This window comes from Oryzias latipes, chromosome 1 (genome assembly GCF_053564925.1).
Source record: "Oryzias latipes strain Hd-rR chromosome 1, Olatipes_Hd-rR_3.1".
In the NCBI taxonomy this organism is placed as follows: Eukaryota; Metazoa; Chordata; class Actinopteri; order Beloniformes; family Adrianichthyidae; genus Oryzias; species Oryzias latipes.
The window spans coordinates 41,271,743-41,291,225 of NC_136237.1; the positions used below are offsets into that span (position 1 = coordinate 41,271,743).

Sequence of the window (19,483 nt, forward strand, 5' to 3'; positions counted from 1 at the left end):
GACACGGTTTTGATCATATGAAGGTGGAGGAGAAAAATCTTCAACTTCCACAGTAGGTTCTGTGGAGAAACTGGCATCACTTTGCTCCGTACCACGCAGTGGGACTACATTACCTCAAGTTCATCTCACTGTCAATCCCAGACGCCCAATATACACCTCCCCTGCTCAGCCCGAAGTCACTTTGCCAGACCTTAATTTTATTTTTTTAATAACTCAAATGTCATTGATTTTATATTGTAACCATATACATATACACCTCTTGGCCAGGTCACCCTTGCAAAAAAGATCCTCATCTCTCTGGGTTTTATAGCTGGTTAAATACTACACAACAAAAGATGGTCATAGAACAACAAAGTGCAAACATTCACCCTTTATTGCTGAGTAAAATTCAGTGAAAACATGGACAGATTAAAACATCAAAATTTAAGCAAATGTGGGATCTCTACTGATTTGAATTTTATTTAAACTGGAACTAATTTTCATAACTTCCTTACATACAATGAAGTCCCTTGAACAATACAGCAGTATTGATTTGAACTCTGTCTTACTCCCCTCAGTCTCTCTTCTTCTGTATGTAATTATGTCGCCTAAATTAAGTTCTAAACAGGGACAGTAAAGATATAAGTCCACTCCCAAACGGACTGAATTAAACAATGGGTTGATGTCGTCTTGCAGTTCCAACATTTGTGGACCCAAAAGAGGACTGTCCCATACCGGGACATTGATCCCAGGATGAGGTTCAGTCATGGATCCACTCTCCTCCCATTCAATCTCTGGAACCAGCATACCCTGACAAAAAAAAAAAAAAGATACTGTTTATGAACAGCTGTTTTTTTAAATGTTTTAGATTATGTAGGAACAGAGACCCACTAATAATGACTTATATTGTTTCTAGCAGGCAGACCTCATATCTCCATAACTGTTTTTAATTTGCAAATAAGTGAACCTTAAAGTAGTGACATTAGTACATATGATGGCTCATAAGGCCATGCATTGTGATGCATTTTGAATTTGCAGATGTGCTATTCTTCCTACTTGATTTAAAAAACCAAACAATTTAGGGAAATAGTTTGCACCACACAACAATAAAACTTTTCATTCATTTTTGATGAAAATTCCTTGTAGTCATTGTGATTTCATCATACTGTTCTTGATACTTTCCACTTTAGTCGAACTGCACAAAAATCAGTTGTCCAGTACAGTGAGATTAAATAAAGCAGGGTTTTTTAACCAGTGTGTGTGCCGCGGGAGATGGTCAAGTGTGCCGCGGGGAATTGCCCTACTTCACTGATCTAAAAACATTTCCCATCTCCAGGAAATCAGCTCTTTGTTCATCCAAACAGGCACTGATAAAACACTGAGTAGTTAAGAATATGAGAGATCTTAAAATGACTTTTTCTTTGTGTTTATTTAATTCTATAAAATACATTTTGATAAGGTTGACGGTACCGCGATTTAGCTGCAGCTATAACCGTGTAAGGAAAAGTCCCGCCCCTTTAACTGTCTCCGCCAATCATTCTTGAAGGCTTAATCACATGTCATCAGTCTGACCAATGAGAAGTGGTTAAAGTCTTCACTTCCTTGTTCTTAATTCTGCTGGTAAAGTCGCTCAGTTATAACCAGTGATGAAAGTCAGGCAAGGAAAAAATCCCTGAACTTTTCTTTGAGCGATATGGCGGGCACAGAGCGAAATTTTGGAAAAATACGTGGTCTTAGATGCATTCTGGCAACTAGTTATTCACTTCTTTATCAAGAAACTAAGACTAATTGGAGCATCATGATTTGTCATTCAAACCCCTAGTTTGACTCTCCATTAAGGACTTGCTGGTCCTAAAAAAGAATTTGGAAAATTGCTCAAAGTAACACAATCCTACAATCTACGCTTTTCCTTAAAGCTGCAAAACATACAATTGCTAAAATATAGTAACATCAAAGCCCCAAATGGCAAAAAGAACACCAGTAACTATGATATTCTATGAAAATACCTCAGTTATTTATACATTATTTCTGCTTTAGAAATGACTGATGTACAACATCCACTTGCACTGTTTTCTCAAACTATAATTACATCAAAATATGGGATCTGCTTTAAACTATAATTCTATAACATAATACATCAATTCTTTAACACCAATACTAAGTAATCTGGGAAATATCAAAACAAACATACAAACTAAACTAAACATTGTAAACATTATTTTTTAAGGGAGTGCGGGTCCAAACCATCAAATACTTATAATTAATGTCAACTATACTGAACTAAATCATGGTAATTAGGAAATACAAATAAATTAGATAGAGAAATGTATTCAAAATAAAAACTGAAACTCAAAACTAAAATTGAAATTATTTCAAAATGTGGTTTTGAGATTATTTTACACAAAAAAGTATTTGACCTACACTACCTTAAAAATCTTTTTTTTCCAGCCAAGACCACTTCAATTTGTTTTTTATCGTCTTCTCACAACTGAGGTCGTGACCACGCTCAATAATGACGATGCCTGCCATTATTTTAACACAAATTTGATCGCAAACTCTTCAGATGTGTTTGTGAAAATTTAGCGTGGGTCCGCCAGTTTTGGTCTCTAGGGAAGCGAGTCACGCTGACCACGTGGTGCAGACAGAGCCAATCGGACCCGTCGACGCATCCGAAAGCAACTAAAACGTCCCGTCATTGGTCAATTAGGCCGGGAAGACGAGAGATGGCCACGACCATAGAGGAAGCGATCTGCGGAGAAATATAGAAAATAAAGCTAAAATTAGCTGATTTCAGACCATTTTTTAATCCGGAAAGCGATTTGTCCGTAGAGATCAGGTCTTTATTTCCCGGAAAGTACGTTCGGTTTGCTCAAAAACCCGGATTTCCGGGAATTCCCGGAAGACTTTCATCACTGTATAACAAAAATACCAGCTAAAGCTCGTCTATAGCGGTGTAACTTTCCACAGAGTCCGGTGTCAGACCGTGGAACAAGTGAACAAAGGTTAAAAAACACTGAAATAAAGCACTTACCCGGGGATCAGAAACAGGGTTCTGGGTCAAGCCCAACTGCCACAGCTGATTTGGTGTCATGCTTTGCTCCGTCCTGATTGGATGGCTGTCCCACGCGTCACTAAAGACATCCAAACTGGCCTGAATGCGTGGTAGGAAAATATAGTGGCAGCAGAATACGTGATGTTACTGATATTGAGCAAGTCTTGGTCCTCAGGAGAGTGCAGGATGTTGGAATATAAACCAGTAACACTCATGAAGACATCACACCAGAGGGGCTCAATCCTGTATTTGGAAAAAAGCAAAAAGAAATATTATATTGTCAGATTTATTTTTAATACATCATTCACTTTTATGTATATATTAAAGTAGGGCTGCACGAAATGAAGAAAAGTCGCGATATGCGGTATCAGTAATTAATATTGCGATAACGATATAATTTGCGGTATATAAACAATTAGCAAAATATTATTCCCATTCCATTACAACAGCTTAAAAATTATACTACAAATGACCCTTGTTGACATAGGAGGCGAAAATACAACATAATAGAGCGCCATCCGATTAGTTAACAACGAGAAGGGGTCCATCTGATTGGTCAAATGCAGAAAGGGATTCTTTCAATCCATTAAACACTTCAAGCTGCCATAAGATTGTTTGGGCACATCTAAGGTAACCATTTATTGCAAATTTGCTGTCTTTTGCGATATGCATATTGCACAGCTTGATATTGCGATAACGATAAATTTGCGGTATATTGTGCAGGCCTATATTAAAGCGTCTAAAACTAGGTTCAACTCACCGTTGATTGTGTGTACACTTTTGCTGCAACAAAGCTGTTTGTGTCAGTTGTACGTACTGTGAGCATCAACTCAGCTATGCCCACATTTTCTCCTCCGTGATCTCCTATCACCCTGACAATAACATGAAAATCATGTCTCAAACACATAATTACAAATGCATCGCCAATACGGTACACATCAATTTAAAATGTAATGTTCTTATGTACGTTGCCAATAAGTAAAATTTCTAGGTTAGATAAATTGCAGGAGTGGGTTACATGTATCACTGGGGGAAAAATTGAGGTGAGAGACTGAGGGGGGGGTAAAATGTTATTCATGAGGGGAAAGAGTTTTAGAGTTGCCTTTGTTTTCAGAGGAGTCTAAAAAAAGTTATTTTATTTTTGTACAAATAACCAAGTGCTTATACTGCCTGATATGTGAATAAAAGATTTCTTTATGAATAACATGAATACATCAGAGGTAAGCCATACACGTTCACAGCGTCACTGAAGAAGGCCAAATGGGTGTCTGCACAGTTGTTGTCTGCTATCTTCAGGTGCAAGATCTATGGAATACAAGTACAAATACTTTCAACTGACAGATATTTACAGGGGCAAAAATGCTAAATTCCCAATTGATAGGTAAAACAGTAATACAATAGGATGATAAAATATGAAATAGAATAGAATAGAAAGGTATTTAGGATGACACGCTTCAGCAATTCCTAGAGAATAAATAAAAACACGACAAACATGGATTAGATCATTTAGCTGTCTGAGATTAAATTACATAATTTTCAAATATTAAAAAGGGGAATTTTTTAAAACACTCTTGCTATGATAACTTGAGCTTGTAGTGAAGAACACCTTTAAAAAAAATCAGAGACAAGACACTGATCACAGGAAGCCTGTGAGTAATACTTACAGTAACTTCTACTCAAATCACTGTTGACAGCTGATTTCTCCCATCCGCCCTTTCTGTGACTACTTATCGACTACAAAACAGCCTAAAAACACAATGTTTGGGATTCTTGTCATTTCGTCATTGGAAGTAAAGATACGGGGATTTTAGTGGCTGTCACTCTGACACAATCTCACAGGGCTGGTCATCACAATGAATACGGGTTCTAACGTTAGAAACTTAATGAGGCTTCTTTCATTCAACAGTGGATTCACGTCTGTTATATTTAAAAAATGCCGTTTTCATGAATGTCATATGAATTAACTTTGTTGCACATATCCACCCCGTCTTAAAGTCTGGGTTGTGAAAAGACTGTGTCTAACTTTAACCCGGATTGCGTTTACATAAAGGCAGCACACGGAACAACTAGCTAGTTAGCATAGCATAGCATCAGTGTTTAAACAAATCGCCGTCTCCAAATCAATACTTTTTATTAAACTTTCTGTGCTGCTGTAAATCCGGCATGTTTTCCCCTTAGTTCCTTATGAATCATGTTAAAAACCTACAGATTGGCTGTATATCTAGCTTGAACCGACGCGCTAGCTAAACTTCCCTCACACTCACAGGGCAGGCAGACACAATTTGAGTCGAAAGCCGGCTAGTTTCGAGGCCCCTGGTTGGTTGTAGTTACTCGTGTTGTGTGAAGAGCTGGTATGCCAAGTATAAAACTTGACAAAACCATCATAAGTCCTCCCCCGCTTTCATAAAAAATATGACCGCACAGGCTAAGCTAAGCTAATTTGCGGTGGGGGTACTCTGCAAACGACTCGTCTGAAGTGTTCATAAAGCATTCACACATGTCACTTGGCTAAGGAGACCGCTTCAACTTAGTATTCAATAACATTACAGGACGTACAACGAGGGAATGATCAAATAAATGCATTACTTACGGGCTGAGACTGATCCCGTTCTGAAGACCTCTCCGCCATGTTTGCCGCCCGCGTCCTCCCAACTGCTGTGCTGAACAGCTCCCTCCCTCGTCACTTTGAAAGTGAGGAGTGTAAGGGGCCATTCGATTGGCTAAAAGCGAACCCGCCTGCTTTCCCGATGAGTTTGATTGACAGATTCACTAGCCAATGGTGACATTAGTCGACCCGCTCCGTCAGATGAGTCTCAATATTCACCGTAGAAAAATCTCTCACACACACGGGGAGATTCACAAACGAGAACGGGATTTTGAATGCACAGTCTGCAGTTCGAATGATCTGTGAGTTCACATCACATGTGTGCCTAAAAATCACGTTTGTGAAGCACTTACTGTTCATTTCTGATACATTTATTGTGAATTTCTAAAATGTTTTTGTGAAAAACAGTGTGCACATTTTGTGAGAAACACTTATTGTGCATTTGTAAAACATTTAGTGTGCATTTGTGAAACACAATGTGTGTGTTTGTGAAACACAGGGTGTGTATTTCCGAATTTATTTTTCACGTTTGCATAAAATGACATTTGTGAATCGGAGCGTGTGTATTTGTAAAACCGGTTGTGTGCATTTCTGATTATTGAGACTGAAATAACTCCATACAAACTCTTCATATGAAACTGTAATCATAAGCTCCATCATGAGATAATACAATTTACAAAACCCGGCAGCAGATCAACCAGAAACCAGAGCTAAATGTCAGAAAGTAGAGGTTGGTGCACGACGAGGAACTGCTTTCTGCACGGAAACGGGTCTAATTTGTATGCAGGCAGTTAATTTGCAAAAGCTTGATGGTGGGCATCCACCTGGGTCGAATGTGTAGCAGGCTCCGGGGAAACATCTGCCCTCGTATCTACTTACGCTTTAGTAGAAAACTGCAGCGAGGATGCAGCTTCTCCAACCCCCTGCGCCTCTGTTCACGCTCCGTTTTGATCTTCTCTTACTTTGTTCCTCACCAACTCCACCTCTCCCTCTGTGTCGTGTTAAATAGGCTGAAATGTGTGGTGGAATCTTTTTCTTTTAACGTAAAGTGTATCCTGCACCTTCTCATCGCTGATGGAGCCTTAATGAATGCACCAGAGTTTGTTTCCGCAGAGTCTGCTTCACCTGGTTGATGCAAAAGCTCACAAACACTTTTGTTCAAACAAGAACAACCCCCCCACAGCGGCTGAAGCAACACAGTGTAAGTCGAGTCTCCGGTGACGTGCAGAACATCCGCTTTTGGGGTTTTTCAGGCAAAAAAAAAAAAAAAAAAAAAAAAAAAAAAAAAAATCTTTCTCCAGACAACTGAAGATGCAACCCCCCCCCCCCCCTCCCATTGGTACAGGCAGGTGGATGAAAGTTCGTGCCAATTTGTGTTTGTACTGATGCTCGAGTGTGTACTTACTTGTGATGGCGATAATAAACTTACAGCAACTTTTACTGCTAGTTTGTTCTTCTTCTATGCCCCCAACTTTTTGTCTGTGATGCCTTTCATACTCTGCATTTCTCCTGTCTGATCCAAACATTAACAGAAAGAACAAAAGTGTCTTAAAATATTGAATAATAATAAAGTTCAGTCTTAAAAGTCCCACTCTGATCATCTTTTGGTCTGTTGTGAAAGTGTTTCCAGTGGTCTTTTAGTAATGATTATGCTATTTTTTTTGTAGCAAAATCAAATATCCTGCGAGGTTTTCTAGGACAGTTTCCTGCACAGTGTCAGAAGTTTATTAAAAATTTTACTCCGACTGTCGGCGTGGAGTGAGCTCACCCTGACTTCCCATCATTTATTTGTTTACACGCTCTCCTGCTAGCTTACAGCCCCTTAAACCCCTCAACTTAACAGGACTGTTGTAACAAAAAATGGCAGCACTATCGGTGCTATCCAGTCGTACAGTTTGGATCCAGATCCCAGCTCAAACGAGGAAAACAAAGACGTTCATGGATCTATTTGTCTGCAGGTGGATGCATCAGAATGGAGCAGAGCGGAGCAGGTAGACTGTGGTCCGCCGACCTACGTCATAAATATGATCTTTATCAAACTGCTCCTGAACATGTTAAAACCACCAAAAACCCAGTTTTTAATGGAGTAAGTCTTTGAAAATTAAAAGGAGTTTCTGCATTTATGTGCACTTTGTGTAATTAACAATGACATAACCCACAACACAAGAAGCTTTCAGCTCCTCTATGATTATTTCTGTGCAAAACCTTTATTTTTATTCATTTTTTCAGTCAGACAACATTTTTAATTTCAAACTAAACCCAAAACCCAATTGCTGCTTCACTTCATCTACAATCTTTCTATTTGATCTCAGAATGATGAAAAGCCAAAAGAAAAGAGCAAAACTTTAAATAGAATATTAGCTGTGTTCGTGTCAAGAAGAGGTCAAGATGCAGTTAGAATCCACAGGAAAATAGTTCATAAAAATATTTAAAAAACATTCAAATCGCTGAAGAGAACCTGCTTTTTTCCCTCACATTGAACACAGCTCCAAAGCACTAAAATGTGAGATTCTGACTAATTTATTTTCCCCTCTGCTGTTTGTTCATAGATCTGCAGCATTTTTCCCTTTCTGCCGCCTCCGTGGGGGTTTGTGCTCAAACACAGCCCCAAAGGAAAATGTGTTTGCAGAACAAAAGTAGCGAGAGAAAAAAAAAAAAAGGTTTTCCTTTTCTGTGAAGTCCTTGTGTTGACATTCCAACACCTCCTTCTGAAGTCAAAGCTGTCCAGAAGCCGTGCAAAAGCTCCCTTTCAGCTCTGCGTCAGCATTTCCACCTTTAGATGACTTTAAGTAAACTGGGGTGCAAATCATCTAAAAACACTCATTATGATGAACATCATAGCTCCCCAGCTGCAGCGCTGCTGCTCCGAATAATGAAAATGACTCGAGCAGTGTGAAGGAACCGAGCACGAGCACAACTCTGACATTTAAGCACAAAAAAACCCAACCTGACAGAAAAAACAGAGAGGATGCTTAAAGGCTTTTGTAGAAAAGTGCAGAAGTTCAACCTGATAAACAAAAAGGAGAAGAGGGAAGAAAAGAATTTACATCCGCTTTATTTTGGCCACAACCTTCTCCGTCTGCACCAAACCCTCCTGAGCTTCAGCTGAACAGTATTTTACCGCTGAATGCGGTGTTTTGTTTTAAAGACGGAAGAGAGACAGACCATCATCACAATGAAAGATGTAGATTACAAAAAAACAAGGCAGTCGTTCACTGACCCCACCAAAAGATGCTCAGAAACTGGAAAAAACTCTGACAGGAAGACATCTGGCAGACACAAAGTCACAACTCAACCAGAGGACAAGTGTCACCGACAGATAACTCCTGCATGACAGGCGGCTCACTGCACCACAGCCTCAAGAACAGCTTCATTATGGTGAGAAGTCAGCTTCAGTTTGAGCTTTGGAGCCTTAGGTTGATGAGACGAGCTGCAGCAGGAAAACCTCAGAATACCACAAAGAGGCTCGTCTGAGCCGGAAAATACTGGAATCCCAATTCATCCCAGAATCTTTGTGAAGACATCATCTGTCAAGCATGGGGGAGGAGGAAGTGTGATGGGACAGTTTGATGTTTGTAGAAACAATTTAACTAAATTCCTAAAAAATCCAAGTCTATCAGTCTGGAGAAAGAGGGAGGTAATAGGCAGAACTGAGATTCAAGAGCCGCTTACATGGAGGTTCTTCTGATGGAAACAGTAAATGCTGCCAATGGAAAACAACTGAAAAGTGTTGAAATTGAAGATCTCCGATCTCCCCCACCAAAGTAACTCATACTGGGGGCTCGATAGCATTTCTGTCCCACCGGATCTCCTCCCAGACTTTGATTTGGACGTCTGGGATCTCCTGGCCTCCACCTCTGGACCAAAGAGACCAGAACAGCAGGACTTCAACTGTTGAAAGATTTTATACGGACGGTACATGACTGATGTCTGTCTGCGATAGAAACAACAGACCTGTGCCACCAGACCAGGGTGGCGAGGCCAGAACATCTGGAGGAACCGGCAGATGCAACCAGACCTTCAGAGATGAGTCTGAGCGGCTCCAGCCGGATGACTTCAGGTATTTACTCCAGAAGGAGTCTTGTGCTGTGGTTAAAGCCTGGAGCCCCGAGTCAAACTCCTGACAGATGAAGGTCATTTGGTCAGACGCCGTTTGTCATCGTCCTCCATCCACTGCTGAGCAGATGTGCATCTGTCGGCACATCTCCAAATGTTGATGTTTTCTCATCTACACATTCAGTAGCAAACATTGGGTATTTTAGGTCAAAAGAAACTCATGAGATGTGGATCAAATGGTTTGTTTTTCCAGTTTGGAAAAGCTGTCAGCAAAGTTTCCCAGAGTTTGTCTTTTAGTCTCATTTACTGCATGAACAGCAGACGCAGGCGACGCCCCAGAAGACCTCAAAGTGCAGCAGAACAGCAGGAGCGTGAGGCAAAGGGCGTCCAATCACAAAAGATTTTCCCCGCTTCACTGACTTCTGTCCTCTTTAAGGGATCTAGCTTTGCTGCAGTTCAGAAGCTATTCATGTTTCAGACAAATGTTTAATTAATCGGGTTTGTGTGCCAGTTCAACGAGAGATGATCTCTGAACGGAGCCGTCCAATTCCCGTCCTCCCCTGAAGGAGCTTCCCTTAACTGATCTCTGACGCCAGAAGCCGTTTCCACAGAAAGCAGGTAATAGAAACTCAGGTGAGAAGATGAAATCTGTGATTTCAGGTGTGACGACCATAATAACAAAAAGAATCGTCCGTAAAATAAGAAACGAGTCTCAGAGCAGGAACCACAGGAGAACGGGAACAGGAAGTGGATCCGTCTCCAGACACCTGGAGGCGCTACCAAAGGTTCCGCCTACCGGACTTGAAAGATACTTTCAATTCTGACAATGAATAATGAATGAATAATGATAAATATTTGTAACTCGAAGCTTCTGTGACATATCTACTGTTTGAAGCATTTTAAATCATATTGAAGAACCTTCTTGCTGCCATAAAACAAGACACACGTGGTTTCACCAAAGCAAAACTACAGATGTTAAATACAATAAATAAATCTAGAACAAAGGAGGAAGGGAAAATGCTTGAAGAGGTAACAACTTCTAGAAATACATGAATCAGAGGGGAAGTTTGCTTCCACAAAGTCCAATAATATCTAATGATCAACACCTGGAAGAGCGTTGTCCCATCTACATCATGGTCCCTCACAACAGAAAGAAATATTTAATCAAATATCAGTACTTTAGTCTTGCTATTTTGTACTTTAAAATCATTTTTTACAAGGAGCGGACTATGTGATATGAATGCTCTTGATTTTTGTTGAACGAATCTTCAATGTTTGCATATTTATTAACGTTTTATGGTTAGTACGGATCCAGTGTGGCTTCATGTCAAATGAATTTCGGCTGAATTGAAGCACAGACATCATCATCCAATTGGTGACTTCCCATAGGACTTACTTTTCCCGATTTCTTGCTGCGTTTCTTATTTTAGCATTTCTGTGGGAGGAAAAATAAAATCTCTTTCGACATTTCTTTGAGTACTTTGTAGTTTCACCTCATTTCATTTGTTAGTGTCGCCTGGGTGAAGGTTAGATGAGCACTCGCCCACCTGCACGAAGGACGGATAGGAGGAGAGCAGGCAGACGGCTGGATCCAATCCAAATCAGGGTCAGGCAGGCAGGGATCAATAGCAGGCATGAGAGTATCAGAGGAGAGACGGGGTAGTCAGGATCCAGGCGAGAGTCGGGGCAGGCGGCAGGCAAACAGAGTCAGGTCCAGAAATAACGCTCATTAAGGAAGGCAGAGTGGCACAAACAATACTTTGCACTGAGTAAGGCTCAGTGCAGAGCTTAAGTAGACTGTGATTGATTGAGTAAATGAGAGTCAGGTGTGGAGCATCCAAGTGCACGCTGGGATTGCTGTGGGATGAAGTGCATTCAGTCCTATGGAGACGATTCCTGCTGGTGACCAGAGGGGGAGGCAGAGTTCTGACTTCTGACAAGAGGACAAGAGGGTGTTTATTTCTGTTGACCAGTATTTTTCGGCCACTTTTTTGCCACCGGTTTCTTTGCAGTCGCCTCTTCTGCCCTTGGTCAATCGTGTTTCTCATACAAAGCCAAATATTGTAAAAAAAGACTAAGCTTGGTAACATAGAATTCCTTTTTTTGGTGTGTTTTCCTTCCTGCAGCTGCCTCCAAACAGGTTTGTTCTGTGACATTTTATGTAGACGAACAAAATAATAAAAATTAAAAGAAAATATCAGGTAAAGCAGAAGGAACAAAAAATAAAAAAAGACTAATTATCAAATTTGGAGACAAACATTTGGTTTTGTCTCATTTTATCTTTAAGTTTGTCGCCACAAACAGACTTTAGAGAGACAAGTGTGACTCATCCGGAACAAAAAAAGCCTCAGTGTTCAGAAGGTGTGAAGGAAACTTTAATGCTTCAGAAAATCTGCGGGCGTACAGCAGGAAGGAAATGAGATAGCTCAGCAGACAGCAGCTTCCCCTTAAAGCTGACAGAGAGCAGTATGACAGTGTGCACGTGGGGGTGGAGATACGTGCACGCTGCCGAAGTGTACCATGTGATCATTGGAGCCACCGGGCGCCGGACACCAAGACGCTGGCCAAGGATGGAGCCAGAGGACCCAGGAGCCCCCCACCACCCAGCCGGAGCCTCGTCCTCGCAGGCCAGCCCAGGCGCCCGACCCAAGCAGCCCAAAGTAGAGTCAAAATCAACAAAAATAAACAACCCAACCACTTTTATCCCATCAACCCTGGAGTGCAGGTGAGTGGACGTTTGTCCAACCTCTCTCCCAGATGTTGTTGATTGACAAATGAAGAAGATGACCTGCAGAAGTACAACGTAAACGAGAAAATGTGCAAAGAAAACAACAATTTACCATCAGCAGAGCAATAATCGTATACCGACAGGTTTGAAGGACTTAACTTTTGCTGAATCGATGCTGATCATTTAGTCATAGTAAGGATGGCCTGTATTCCTCTGTAAACTCAGCAAAGATCCACATAACGCTGGAAAAAAAAACCGTGAACTTCTCAGTTACTTGTGTAAGTTCAAATTGTGAGAGCACACAAAGGGAACCTAACACACATAGGGGGTCATGTTAGTCAAGCCCCCCTCTCGCTGCCTCTGTAGTGAGTGAGAAAACGCCGTTAAGGCGAGAAGAGTTGAGGTGAAGCTCCAGGAGAGACGGAAAACCAGCTCCTCGGTGGAGGCGCTGATGCTCAGACGGTGAGACGAATCTTCATCTTGTTGTGTTGTTGCAGGTTCTGGCTGCTGTTTAAAGAAACACCCATTCAAGGCTGATTCAGACCCAAAGGGTTTTAAAAATACTCACACTCGTCTGTTTCAAAGGAGGCTCTTCATCTCTGCAGCCCACCTGCTGAGCCTCCTCTTCAGCTAGAAACAGACTCATCTACTGTCTCTCAACTCCTGCACCTCCTCTCTTTGTCATCATTTCTCTGTTTTCCTTTGAGAGAAATGATCTCCTTTAAAAAGGATTAGCTCGGTTTGTAAAAGTAGTTTCAGCGTCTGATTCAGCATCTCTTCCTTTTTTTCGGATCCCATTTCCTCTGAAATTGTGGTTTTACAACCGGACATTTGCGGAGGAGGAGTTTTTCCTGCTGCCGTGGAAAGATCTAAATAAAAAAAAAGAGATGCCAAAGTACTGCTGAGGTTCAGGTTAAACCCTTGATGTTGTTTTTCTTCAGACTTTTTCGTCCACTCCTGTGTTTGGGGTGCTGCTTGTGAAGTTACACAGTTTAAAAAAAAAAAGTTAATTTTTTAAATGCATATTTTCCCCCCTTTATGTATTTACAAATGCTAGTTTTACTATCTAAATATTCAGTAAGTTGCTAAATATTTCATTTAACATTAAATATTTAGTTTACAAACTAAATTTTAGTTTGTAAACTAAATATTTCATTTTATAAAATGAAATGCAAATTAAATATAAAGATCTGATCTAAATATTTATTTTCCAAATTAAACATTTAAGAATTCATGATTCTTTATTGTCATTTCACCACAGGGATAAAACGAAATTTGTGTCTCTGGGCCCAGGCCAGCCGTTTACACTGAGCTGGTGGTGGTGGTGTCATGGTGTGGGGGATATTTTCTTGGCACACTTTGGGCCAATGAGTTCCAGTTGAGCATGGGACCTACCCGAGTATTGCTGCTGACCACGTCCATACCTTTCTGACCACAGTGGACCGTCTTCTGATGGCTTCTTCCAGCAGGATAAGGCTCCATGTCATAAAGCTGGAATCATCTCAGACCGGTTTCTTCAACATGACCATGAGTTCCCTGGACTCAAACGACCTCCACAGTCACCAGAACCCAATAAAGAACCTTTGGGATGTGGTGGAAGGGAGATCGGCATCATGGATGTTCAGCCGACAAATCTGCAGCAACTGTGTGATGCTGTCGTGTCAACATGGACCAAAGTCTCTGGGTAATGTTTCCAGAACCTTGTTGATTCTATGCCTCCAAGGATTAAAGCGGTTCTGAAGGCAGAAGGAGGTCCAACCCGGTACTAGTAAGGTGGTTTACTTTTTGGTAAAAACATCAACCAGGGTTTCAGGTGCTGAATAATATTTAGCAGAGACTTTTTTTTTAAATCCTTTTTTTTTCCGGTCTGTTTCTTCTGGAGAATTCTGCCCCCAAACCCAGAGCTGATATAACTTCAGATGTTTTCCAGGCAGTTTGTTGGCGAATGACAGCAGAGCAAACCAAAGATCGCAGAAACATTTCTTTGTTTCCACTCCACCTGAGCCGTTCTGGTCATGAAATCCCTTCCGCTTTTGTCTTTAGGTTCAATTCCTCAGCTGAACTTAGTTGGTCTCTTCTTTTAACCAGCTTAGTGGCCTTGTGGTAGAGTGTCCACCCTGTGACTGGAATGTTGTGAGTTCAAATCCAGGCCAAGTCATACCAAACACACTCTGCATTAAGGGGTTGAATTGGGGGGTTAGGTGCGTGACAGAGAATGGGACTTTATCAACTGGCAGCAATCTTTTTTTCTTTGAGGATAAGTAATTTCTCAACTCTGTGAGGAAGTGGAACCTGGAGGGAGTCAGACGGATAAACAGAAGTTGAGTCTTACCGTCTGCCGGCAAACACACAAATTACAACATTTTTACAGCGAAGAACTGGCTATCCAGCTCACGAGTGAACCCAGCGAGAGTCTCCGGTTGGCACGGCAACAGGAACAGCCAGAAGTCCCAGTGATGTCGGTGAAACAGCTTTTTAAAAGTTTTCACAGAAAGAGTGTGTGTGCTTCAGAACTTAATCTGCTTCGTAACTCAGGGGGGAATCAGCAGCCAGAATGACTGACTCCAGACGAGGACGTGCAGTCAGGGGAGCAGTTGGGCTTTGCTGTTGCTCCACTATTGATTTTTGTGTCGTCATGCGGCCAATATGTAAATTATGTGGGCATTGCACGGATGACAATTGTTCATACGTGAATCTACATGGAAAAAGTAAGAAAGGTTGTGGTCTTTACATGAAATTCTCACATGAATAGGCCATGTTACAACCAAAGAAGTCTGCGCACATTGACGAATGACGAACAAAAGAAACACTTACGATTGACGTTTATCACGCGCACATAACCAGAGACCGACATTTCATGGATAGAAAATGTGAAAAATGTGCGTGGTGGCTGTGTGACACGGCCTTCAGCAGGCGAGAGAAGGTCACTGCGGTTTGGTACGACCTGAATGTTACGTGAAATAGGAAACCAGGTGAATGGGAAGTAGAGATGAGTTCAATTTTACTGTCTGAGAACTTAACCTGGCATCTTAGAGCATCTTCTAACCAGCAACCCTTTGAAGTAAAACCTGAGGAATCCTTCAGGAAAACACTTCTGGTGCGATTAAGTCAACCTTTACGTGCACATGAGATGTCTTCCATATTTTTATTTCTCACTTTGGTCTGCCTCAAAAGCCTGAACAACCAGGTAAAATTTTATTTTATTTACTTTTTTTTTTTTTTACAAAAGTAAAGAAAGATTTTCTGTGAAGACTCTCGTTCATCTAAGATGATTCCAAAGCAGAAAATGGTTTAAAAAGGGTCACTTGAAAGGATTTCCGTACAGCAGAAGATCGCTGGAGCAGCTGCAGGGAAGTTGGTTCATTTTATCTGGCCTCCAGAGTTAAATTCTCCAAGTTTACATCAAAGCAACCCCATTTTTGTTTATCTTTCACCTTTTTCTGACCTCAACAGAAAAAGTAAATGTTTGGTTGTTAAGTCCTCACCTACAGGAGGAAGTTATCGTCTGAATTCCAACAGCTGTAAAGTTTTTGTGTCTCACCGATGATTTTTGTTTTGGGACGTTGTAGCGTCATTACGGCTCTAACGAGTATTCAAATTCTTGAATATTTCCGATATGTTTCCGAAAAATTGGTTACAAAAATTTGTGATGTCAGAGATCGCCACTTTGCGATCTTTATAAAAATTGTAACGTTTAGAAAAAATTAGACTTCAGGGAATGAAATTCTCCCTTTAATTCCAGAATATTTTTGGATTTTAAGTATGTAAATTAAAAAACCCACTTGCCCTTCTGTCACCAGAAGTAAATACATTTTTTTCAAAGTAAAATGTTCTGATTTTCAAAATAAAACCATCAAGTGTTTTTCTGGGATGATTAAAAATGATACTGAAGCTTAGTTTTCTGAAATAAGTTCTTAAAAGACGATTTTGTTTAAAATCTAGTCAAACATTTTAATAAAGAAATGTAATGAATATCTAATAAGTAATATTCCAAACATTTTCTGATCTATGACATCATGTGACTGCTAGCATGGTGGAGAAGTCGTACCAGAACGAGTCCGTAAGTTTTTTGGTTTTTGCACTACAAACATTCATATACCAACTATTCAAACATAATATTATATATTGAATCGTGAGGATCGTGGTTTGATCTGTTAATTGTTAATTTAAATTTTTTGAATTGCATCACCGCCTAAGTAACCATCCAAAAATGTCTTATTCTGCCAAATCTGCAACGACAAACAAGCCTTTATATAAATCCGTCATCCACCTTTCTTTACCTTTCTCTGTCATGTGACCTTTGAAATGTTTCAAAACTAAACTTGGACTTTCAAAAATGAGTAGTTAGTGGTTGGGAAATGGTTTCAGTCTGATGATTAAAGGCAGCATCAGATCCAACAAATTGAATGATATCAACTTGAGTTTTCTGCCAAAGAAACACTATTTCAGTTTGTCTTTACTGGAGGACACAGTTTCCATCCCCATTATAAAAGGATTCAATATAATAACTGATACTGAATCGGTGACCTCGAGTGTCAGTGATTCGGGTTGAAACAGATAAATGAAAAGCATCAACAACCCTTCTGTAGTTTGGAGCTGTAAAGTTAGACCAACCTGTTGCTCGATCTGCTGCCATGGCAACTTCTTCCTGAAGATATTTGAAATTCTGAGCTTTGGAACCTGCATGAGCGAATCTAAACATTTCAAGATTGAACATTTTAGACGAATTTGAGACGAGTTTTGGCTCAAACCTCCTCTAACAGATTTCTGTTTAAGTCTGGACTCTTCATCTCTCCCACTGCCCCTCAAGTCTTCCTCCTTCCCACAGCCGAGGGCGTCCTCATCCTCCCCAACTCACAGGCCGACAGCAGGAGGAAGAAATGGAGCGATGGATGAGAGCGTAAAGGTAGGAGCTGAGTGTCTGTGTGGTGCAAATGCCTGCAATTAGACCAACGAGAGCCAAAATATTTGCAGACTTCGGGGTTGTTGTTTACACAGATTGGTGGTACTCTGAGCCACATGAGCCCCAACTTCAGGTTTACTGCTGAGAGAAAAGAAGACGAAGAAGAAAAGGATTTTCTCCTCTCTCCGTCTCACCTGGGGTCTCTGCCGCTGATTTGATTCATCTTAAATGTTTGAGCGCTCTCTTATTTACAAGTTATTTATTCCGGCTGGCATCGACACTCAGGAGGAGTCGGCCAATTACCTTTGCATTATTGATGAGGACGGTGTCTGCCTCCTCTGCCTGTCATTTCCTCCTCTTCCTCTTTTTTCGTCCATCATTCCTTCCTCTGACTTCCGTCTCTCACTGATGCTGTGGTCACAAATACAACTGCCCCCGTGATGGGGAGGCATCTGCAGAATCTTCAAGATTAGCTGCCACAACCCGATTTATTTTTTTTAAATGGTTGGCGTGGTCAAGAATGTAGACGGCGGCTGTCAGGTGCCAGCCAATCAGACACAGGGGTATGTAAACTGTCTACATACTGTCTGAGCAACCCTCCGTGCTGTAACCACTGCCTCACCCAGCAACTTCTTCTTCTATATCTTTCTTGTGCGCGTTGCTCTTCTATGACTTATGCAATCAATTCAATTCAACAGCTGAGCAAACAGATGAGAGAACCTCTTGTGTTGGACAGATTTTACTTTTACAATATGGGGTTATGAATCTTTTGACACACCAGGTGTATATTTGAATAAACCCCTTTTGTAATTTATCCTAAACTTTATTAATATTAATTATATTTGTAACAGTTTATATTGGACCGGACTGAAAAGAAAAGGAGGGAAGAAGAGAGAGGGATTTCAGAGAAATTCAATGCAATTTTATTTATATAGCCGAATATTTACAACAATAGTCGTCTCAGTGGGTTTTATACCGGTGATTATGTAATAAACATGAATCATAAAGAACTTAAAGTCACAGAATTCAAAAAGGTATTGACTAAATTAAACTTTAGACCCTCCTTGGCGGTAAGGAAAAACTCCTAAAAAAATGTACCAGAACCAGATGAACCAGAAGAATTTACTTATCTAACTCTACAACTACGTGTTAAATAGTCAAGCAGTTGGGCTTCATCCAGATGAGTCGGGGGACTGCTGGGGGCACGAGACGAGCCAAAGGTAGGGTCCACAAACAAGAATCTGGAATCACTCCCACTCCTCCGGAGGGAAGTGGGAAAGAGGGACAGTAAATGAATCGCACTGCACAAAGCCAAATGACTTGGTGCAGTGAAACTAAATGATAAATAAATGATCAATAATAGAGGAGAAGTCAATCTATTAACCCTTGTGCTATCCTAGGCACTTTAACATTGGGAGTTGGGTCATCTTGGGAAAGTGCTGCACGGAGACCTTCAAATCGATGGCTAGCGACTCCCGTAAATGAGGACATTCAGGCTCTGCGAGCGACTGTGAGTGTGTCAGGGCTGCTTTTCTGCAGGAGCGCCGACGTGTCACCGTCATAACTACAGCTTTGTCTAACTGTGTTGATGTGAATCCGTGAATCCACAGAGGTTTTGCTTAAAACATCTGCAGGTTTTTCACTGATTCTTGAGTGGAAATCCTTGCAGCTCGCATGGAAAGAATCATTTCATCCCATTTTCCTTCATCAACACAGATGCCTACATCTAGTGTAGCAGCATATGAGCCCTTTAATAGTAAAAATATTCTACCGAATATAACCAGTGATAATGGATCTACTGGCGACGCTCAGAGATGTTGCTTCTTTGAGAAGATGATCTGGATTCAGAGATGATCCAGATCTTTAGTGTCAGCCTCATGCTTCTCGATTTTTTTATCCATCCCTCCGTGTCTCTGTCCCGATCATCTCCTCACAAAACGGTAAATAACCTGCAGCCCTGATCCATGTCTGCTTTGTATTATTTCACTCTTCCTGATTTCACACTTCTAGACATCCTTCTCTTCTCTTTTTTTTCAATTTGCAGTTTTCCTTCTATGTACGAAACTGAGACACAAAGAAAACTTTACATCAAGCATCTTTTGGCTTAATTTAGCTATAAATTCTTTAGGCAAATGACAAAAGAGGCATCAGTTTAAGAAA

The 19,483-nt window shown here is 40.8% G+C and overlaps 2 long non-coding RNA genes across 5 annotated transcripts; both read right to left on the reverse strand.

Moving 5' to 3' along the window:
* Window positions 1-355: 355 nt before the first annotated feature.
* On the reverse strand, window positions 356-5,988 carry LOC144994975 (uncharacterized). 2 transcript variants are annotated; one of them, XR_013658713.1, is made up of 6 exons: window positions 5,622-5,945; window positions 4,696-4,777; window positions 4,263-4,336; window positions 3,792-3,903; window positions 3,011-3,274; window positions 356-789 (listed from the first exon to the last, which is right to left on the reverse strand). It is a non-coding gene; the product is annotated as an uncharacterized LOC144994975 (long non-coding RNA). The 2 variants fall into 2 exon arrangements; XR_013658712.1 differs by lacking the exon at window positions 4,696-4,777 and having other exon boundaries at window positions 5,622-5,988.
* Window positions 5,989-7,283: 1,295 nt separating this feature from the next.
* Window positions 7,284-11,739, reverse strand: LOC110015917 (uncharacterized). Of its 3 annotated transcripts, XR_002872928.2 has the most exons (4): window positions 11,240-11,736; window positions 9,591-9,864; window positions 9,309-9,493; window positions 7,284-9,163 (listed from the first exon to the last, which is right to left on the reverse strand). It is a non-coding gene; the product is annotated as an uncharacterized LOC110015917 (long non-coding RNA). The 3 variants fall into 3 exon arrangements; XR_013658711.1 differs by having other exon boundaries at window positions 7,284-9,493; window positions 11,186-11,739; XR_013658710.1 differs by having other exon boundaries at window positions 7,285-9,493.
* Between the last annotated feature and the right edge of the window lie 7,744 nt (window positions 11,740-19,483).